At 41.2% G+C, this 8,148-nt stretch overlaps 1 pseudogene; it reads left to right on the forward strand.

The window, feature by feature from the left end:
• The first annotated feature begins 308 nt into the window (after window positions 1-308).
• Window positions 309-3,071, forward strand: LOC123801155 (SREBP regulating gene protein pseudogene; annotated as a pseudogene).
• Window positions 3,072-8,148: the final 5,077 nt, after the last annotated feature.

Below are 8,148 nucleotides of genomic sequence, written 5' to 3' on the forward strand. Positions count from 1 at the left end.
CGAACTACACACCGTATGATTCTGTGGATATGACATTCTGAAAAAAATAAAGTTAGTGGTACAGAAGTCAGACAAGTGGTTACCAGGTGCTGTGGTATGGGGGAGGATTTGCCCACTGAGGGGCGCATGGAACTTTCTGGGGTGATAATGAAATATTTAATACAGTATTTTTATCATGGTGGTGGTTGCACAGCTGCAGACATTTATCAAAGCTATGTGCCTACAAAGGGTGAATTTCACTGTATAGAAACTGGATATCTCGATATACCTCACTTCAAAGAAAAGAAAAAGAAACAGAATAACAAGACATGAGGACTGAATGGATAGAGAATAGGAGAAGGAAAAGTGAAAGATGTTTTGGTAATCAAGAAAGCAGATATACTAATACAGGAAATGTCAGAGCATCGCACCGGATACAGCCAGTTAACTGCTGCAAGAATAAAAGGATTGGGGCGCCTGGGTGGCACAGCGGTTAAGCGTCTGCCTTCGGCTCAGGGCGTGATCCTGGCGTTGTGGGATCGAGCCCCACATCAGGCTCCTCTGCTATGAGCCTGTTTCTTCCTCTCCCACTCCCCCTGCTTGTGTTCCCTCTCTCGCTGGCTGTCTCTCTCTCTGTCAAATGAATAAAATCTTAAAAAAAAAAAAAGAAAGAAAAAAAAGAATAAAAGGATCAATCAAGTTATATCTAGGAGTAATTCAGAATGTATTAAAATATTTTCATCTATTTTAATGTTACTACTGTAGCAGCCAATTTGGCACAAGTATGAGGAATGTGTTACTGACTTTAAAAAGTGTATAATGGATTCTCAAGAAGAAATTTATATTCTGGGAACATAGAAAATTTGTGTGTGTTTGTGTGTGTCTGTATGGGCATTCCTGTCTCAAAATATCTGTCAATAATCTTCTTTGGGCTATGTTTTTCACTGATTTTACATGGTTTTTAAAATTTATTTATTTGCGTGAGAGAGCTAGTGGTGGGGAGGAGCAGAGAGAGAGGGACAAGCAGACTCTGTGCTAAGAGCAGAGCCAGACCTGGGGCTAGATCCCATGACCCTGAAATCATGACCTGAGTCAAAATCAAGAGTCAGAAGCTTAACCAACAGGGCCACCAGACACCCCTGATTTTACATGTTTTTTAAATAATTAAAATGTATACAAAATATTTAATTAGTTAATTAATTAATGTCTTAATTCCAGTTAACAAAAAACACTAAATTTTTTTTAAGTGAGAAATGCCTATAATATGGTGGAAACATTAAGCGTGGAGATCGTTTTGGAGAGAATTTAAGAAGGTAGAATCTTTTCCAGGAAGTGATTTTTCAGATAAGATAGGCTTGCACATGGGCATATGGACCTCTCAAATAAGAATACTACTGTAGTATTTGTGGGGAGAAAAGAGTGGAAATAATCTAATTTTCCATTAATAGAAAACTGATTAAATAAATTATGGTACATCTATACAACAGAATACTATGCAGCTGTTAAAAATGAGAAAAATCTACATGCTCTGGTATGCAATAATGGTTGAATATTTAAAAAAACAACATTACACAGAGTATTACTAATTACACAACAAAAGAGATCACACACACACACACACACACACACACACACACACACACTGCATAGTCATAGGATATCTCTGGAAGACTATGACCAGAAGCAGTTTTATCTGTCAGGGTCCCTTCAGGAGACAGAAATTACACACTAATTTGGATAGTGAAGGCTTAATATAAAGAGTGGTTACACTGGCTGGGCCACTATCCACTGCAGTGGATGGGGCTGCTGGCCACGTAGGGGCCGTGCTGCCTGGGCCCGGGCCTGTCCCGCTCCACAGCCTGGCCTCCACGTCCCGCATTCGAGCAGACACCGTGAACCTGGCCACCAGGGTGCGGCGCCCGCTCCTCCTCCTCTGGAAGAGGTGGCTGCTTGCCCTGGTCTTCCGGTTCTCGCCCGTCCACTTCCTCCTCAGCACCTTCAGGCAGGAGGAGAGGGCAGTGAGAGATCAGAATCTCCTCCAGGTTCCGGACCATGATCAGCCCATTCTGTGGAAAGAGAAATTTCACCTGGGCGAGAGCAGGCCGGCCTGGCCACCAGTGCCGGGACTCCATTCAAGAGAAGCGCCTCGTCACCGACGGCTGGGATGCATTTGTGAAAGGGAGGATTTGCTGGTGAATGGCCGCTGGGACATCAACGTCGGTGGCACAAAGCAGTACTGCTGTGACAGCTGCTTGCCCCACGGCTGCTGCAGAGCTTCCAGGTACTGCATGTCCTGCTGCCTGCAGCCCAGCAAGTGACTTCTGGCACGCTTCCTCCCCTGGGCAGTGGTGGGGTTCCAGAACCTCTTCATGGATGTCGAAGATCACTTTGAATTGTATTTGGGCAAATGCAGGACCTCATCCCAGGTTCCCAAGTAGTTGAAGCTGGCTGCTGACTTCATCTGTTCATCATGACAAGGGTAAAAGAAAAATATTAAATTACAGGAGTATCCAGCCCTCTCTCTGCCCACCACCTGCACAAAGAAGGACCAAGGTTCATTTTGTAGTCAGTTGAATGGTGGCTGTGATAAAGGATATCTTCGCAGTCCGAGCCCTTGGAAACTGCGAATATGAGACTATTTAGAAAAAGTGTCTTTGCAGATGGAATTAAGTTCAGGATCTTGAAATGAGATCACCTTGGATTATCTGGGTGGGCCCTAAATCCAATGACAGAAGTTCCCATGAAACACACAGAGGAGGTACACACAGAGAAAGGCATGTGGAGACAGAGGCAGCCACAAACCCAGGGATGCTGACAGCCACCCGGAGCTTGAAGAGGCAAAGAACAAAGTCTCGCCTAGAGCTCTGGAAGGAGCACAACCCTACCAACACCTTGACTTGGGACTAATGGCCTCCAGAGATGTGAGAGAATAAATTCCTATTGTGCTAAGCCACCAAGTTTGTGGCCATTTGTTTTGGTAACCCTGGAAAACTGATAGACATTTCTTCTTGCATTAATGGAAAAGGGGCCAAGTTAAAAAAAAAAAAAAAGGATGATGGAGAAGTCGGTAGGATATAAATAGCAAGTTGCATTTATTGAGCACTATACCACATGCCAGGTACCGGCTTCAGAAATTTGGACCCAGCTAGATGAGCCCCAGAGCTTATGCTTTTAACCTGCTACCCTGTACTTCTAGGAAAGAATGGAAGCTATATCTGGAAATGAACATGGGAAGGGAATGAGAAAAGTTAGGAAAATTGGGGGTAATTTGAGAGAGATTTGGGGGCCAGCTGCCATGGAGGTAAGATATGAGTTTATAAGTTTTGTTTCACATTATAATAGAATTTGGGGGGGCGGTCCTTGAGAAATTTGGCAAAGATTTAAAGTGCTCTCCCATTAAATTATTATTATTTTTTGACATGAGACTGTGCAGAGACTTGCACATTTGGTACTCTTGTTTTATATGGGTTACATTTTCACAGAGTTGCCATTCATTCACTGAGCTCTATTTGGCTTATGTGCTACCATCTGTGCTCAGTGCTGGGCAGACCTGGAGATGAGTGAGAACCAGACCCTGCCTTGGGAGGCTCAGCTTATCCTGGTTCGGTAGACAAGGACTATTGAGTTTGGACATCATTCTGTGGGCAGTGGGAGTTTTTATGCAGGAAGGACAAAGCTGAGAGAGAGTGAGAACTGGTTCTGTGTTCCCCAGGCTGCTAAGCCTTCTGGATCTGTGAACCCCCACCCTCAACCCTTCAGCGGGCTGTTGGCTAAGGGGATAAGCCGATCCTTGCTAGTCTACAGAGGATTAAAGGGTTAACTCATTCAGGTAACACAGTCAGATTTAAAATGTTTTCTCTAGGTTTTTTTTTTTTATGGGGGGGGTGGGGTGGGTGAGTGTGTGTGAAGGGAATGGGAAATGGGGTGTAACATGGTTCATTGACTTTCCTTTAATCTTATCTTTTTGATGGCCCCTACCGAACCCAGTCGTAGAGTTAGTCTCGGCTTTCAGAAAATATGTGCTGTGACAATATGGACAAAACCAGGTTCTAGTCAGCTTTGAGACTCCAGGGAAGTCATGTCTGACGTGGTAGGGCAACTCTATAGTTACTGGAACCCCCGGGAGGAACACACATTCCTATGGTCAGAAATGACCCGTGAAAACCCTTCAAGAGACATTAAATTGGAGTCTGTTGTGTTTTCTCTGTCAGTCCAGTGCAGCCAGGTAGACTACGGTGTTGGGGAAGGTTGTTGATTGTTCAGTTGAGCACCAGATGAAGAAGCTGGCCAGCTTTTAGAGGCCATATTATATGAAAACAGTAGATATTTAAGCACTGGACTCATGCTTGGGGCAGAGAGGCACTCAAGAGCGGAGGAGACTGAATGGACTCCAGTTCCACACCGGGAGAAGAATGGCAGGTGAAAGTTTGCTTGGCACTTCATGTTCATTTGTCCTGTCTTGTCTCTCATTATTATGCTATTATTGTTATTTTTACTATTCTGTTGAGTGTCTATAATTGAATTTGCATAACACAATTGCATACATTATAAGACTAAAGTATAATGGAAGTTTTTCTTGAAACTACTTGCTTTTCAATATGAGAGTTACACCCTCCTGGCTGCTAAAACAGGACTTTAGGGAAATCAGAGCATTTTTGTCCTTTCTGAGAATAAAATTTAGCCAGCTGAGCTGTCTGTGTGGATCTGCCAAGGAATTGCATCTTCTAGCCAAGTTGGGTCTTGTCCACAGTGATCTGGAAGCCAATTCTCTGAATAAACCACAAAATCGTTCCTGAAAACAAAAACAAAGTTATTTACAGGGAATTTACTGAGAGAGACTAAGAGAACTCTGAAGAATACCTTAGGGGTGAGAAAGAGTACCCTAGAATGAACTTGAAAGGTGGAGCCTCAAGGCCGGACCAGACCTCCTTGGAGTGGGAGAAGCCCCCTCCCCACCACAGTTTAGCATTTTGCTGGTTACCCCAAGTCAGAGTTAGTCCACAGTTGACAGGCAAGGGATGACAAGCTGGAAATACCGGTAGTCTGAGACTGGTGGGAAAGAAATCACTTGCTGGGGGGTGCTGATGGAATTCTCGGGGAAACTGCCATGGAGAGTGCTGTTGAGCTTGGGAAGCCAGCTAGGCCATTGGTTGGTCATAGTGGAAATCTGCCAGGAATTGTTTACAGGAGTGTTGCTGAGCTGGCCCTGGGGAAGCCAGGTGGGGCCCCCACCATCATTGAGTTTCCCACATGCCTGCCTAGCACCACAAGCACAAGAATAGAAGAGATGGGAAGAGAAGCCCATCTTTCCTCCAGAGTCCCACCAGTGTCCTCTACTGGCAAAGCTTAACATTGTGGCAGGGAGCAAGGAAATATGCTTCATTTATCAGAAGCAGAGAAATGAAGAGGAAATTGGGGGCTGGAAGGAAATAAATTCGTAAATGCCACAGCTGGTAACAGTCGTATCTGGGGAGAAAAACTGGTTGATGAGGCTCAGATGTGAGAGAGAAACTCACTTTTCACTGTAAATCTTTGTACTGCTTGATTTGGGGGAGGGACATTGAGAAATTTCTTTAATGCATTATCCTGAGTTTCATACTACAAAATAATAACGCTGTTGATGATAGTGATATGCCAGCCATTGTTCTAAAGGCTTTAACAATGTTAACTCACATAATCTTTCCGCAGTTACTTATTATAAGACCCAATTTTTATACCTGAAGAAACTGAGGCACAAAGAGATTAAGTAACTAGCCCAAGATTAGCCGGCAAGTGACTGAGCTAGTAACTGGTAATCTGGCGGCAGAATCTGTGTTCTTAACCACTACATTATATTAACTTCTCACATTTATCAATGTTTACTGTGGCATGAAACATAGTGAACATGAGGTGATAATCATTAATAGTACTCATCAGATATTTCCCAATCTCTTATTCCCCTTAGGGTGAGTTGGATCATGTGATTAAAGAATTACACGTGTCATTTCTATTCAGGCATTTTATTATTTGAAAGAGAACTTCCACAGCTCTCTTTCTCCTCTTGCACCAGACTGTGTTGACTGTGATGGGTAGCTAGTGCTATCTACCTTTGATTTTCTAAGACATGGAGATTTTTGCTTCTGGTTCTTACTGAAGCAAAAATCCAGCTTATTTTTATTGCTAGGAATGATGTGTTTCTGATTAGAATTAATACCAAAACATGTGTTTTATAAAATGTCAAGTAAGAGATATCATTTATTCTAAAATTTTTTATTGGAATTTTGAACTTAAGAAAAATTGATAAAATGTGAATTATACAAAGATCACTCTTTATTCTTCAGCTAGACATCAATTGCTCATATTTTGCTCCCTTTGCTTTGTTTCTCACATGCTTTTTTTTCTGAATCATTTAAAAGAAAGTTGCAGACATCATGAAACTTCGCTGGAAAAACTTCAATGGGCATCTTCTTTTTTTTTCCTTAAGAATATTATTTATTTATTTATTTATTTATTTATTTATTTATTTATTTATTTATTTATTTTAGAGAGATAGAGCACAAGCTGGGCAGGGGGCAGAGGGAGAGGGAGAGAATCCCAAGCAGACTCCACACACTGAGTGCAGAGCCTGACTCAACGTTTGATCTCATGACCCTGAGATCATGACCTGAGCCAAAATCAAGAGTCAACCAACTGAGTCACCCAGGCGCCCCTCAATGGGCATCTACTAAGATCTAGAACATTCTACATGACCACTGTGAAAATCTCGGTTCCTAATAGCAGTCACATATTTACTTCTTGCTGCCTTCTACAATATTGTACACATAAAATAGCTTTAGAACCACAATTTTAATATTAATACCAATCATATATCTATGATGTAGACTTTAAAAGTTTTGCAGTCTCCCTTTTCCTTTAGAATTAAGGACACCAAGGATGTGAAATGATGGTACAATGTATAGTACAGAACAGAGTAATTCAAATAACTTTGAACGTAGTCCTCTGTACATCCTTAGTGAGATATACTCAAGGACATAAAGGGACTGCCAAGAAATCTTGATAATAACTTGATAGAAATTCATTTGCTTCTTTTTATATTTGATTTTAGTTTTGATTTTTAAAATCTTTTTATTACATTTTATTGAATTGTTTTATGGATGACTTATTTGGCTCAAAAGTCAGAACAATATAAAAAAGTATATTCAAAGAAGTGCCACTTACTTCCCTTTCCTTCACTCTGTTCCCACCATCTCCAGAAGCCGATATTTTCATTAGTCTTTGTTTTATCCTACTCGTGTTCCCTTTTTATTTTGCAAAAATAAGCATATATATATATAAATGTAATATATATATATTCTTATGTTCTCTTATTTTTCACACTTCATTTTTTTCCACTTAATAATATAATCCTGGAAATCACTCCATGTCAGTTTATAGAAATATTTCATATTTTTTGTTGTGACTGTATAATACTCCATCATATAGCTGTACTGCAGTTTAATTTATTAATGGCTGTTTGGGTTGTTTCCACTATCTTACTATTACAAGTAATACTGTAATGAAGAATATTGTACATGCATTCTTTCATATTTGTGGAGGCTTACTTTCAAAGTAGTTTCCTAGAAGTGGTTTTCCTGGGTAAATGCATAATTATTATTGTTACGTACTGCCCAATTTCCTTCATCAGGGATTGTATCATTTTGTATTCCTACTGGCATTGTATGACTGTGCTTATTTTCCCACAGCCTCGCCAACAGAGTATGTTGCCAAGCTTTTGAATTATTGTCAGTCTGATAGATAAGAAATGATATCTTTGTATGGTTTTAATTTGCATACTTTTTATTCTATTATGAATAAATTTCAACACCTTTTTACATATTTAAGAGTCAACTTTAGGGGCACCTGGGTGGTGCACTCAGTTGAGTGTCCGACTCTTGGTTTTGGCTCAGGTAGTGATCTTAGGGTTGTGGAATGGAGCCCCGTATCAGGCTCTGCACCCAACAGGGAGTCTGCTTGAATTTCTCTCTCCTTCTCCCTCTGCTCCTTCCCTCAAGGCTGGCACACTCTCCTTCTGTCTCTCAAATAAATAAATCTTAAAAAAAGAGAGAGAGAGAAGGATGAGTTAAGATGAGAGAAGAGTAGGGGGACCCCAAGTTTGTTTCATCCCCAGATAGCTATCAAATCATTCTGAAC

The sequence above is a fragment of the Ursus americanus genome, chromosome 20 (assembly GCF_024610735.1).
Source record: "Ursus americanus isolate L20-20 chromosome 20, mUrsAme1.1.p, whole genome shotgun sequence".
In the NCBI taxonomy this organism is placed as follows: Eukaryota; Metazoa; Chordata; class Mammalia; order Carnivora; family Ursidae; genus Ursus; species Ursus americanus.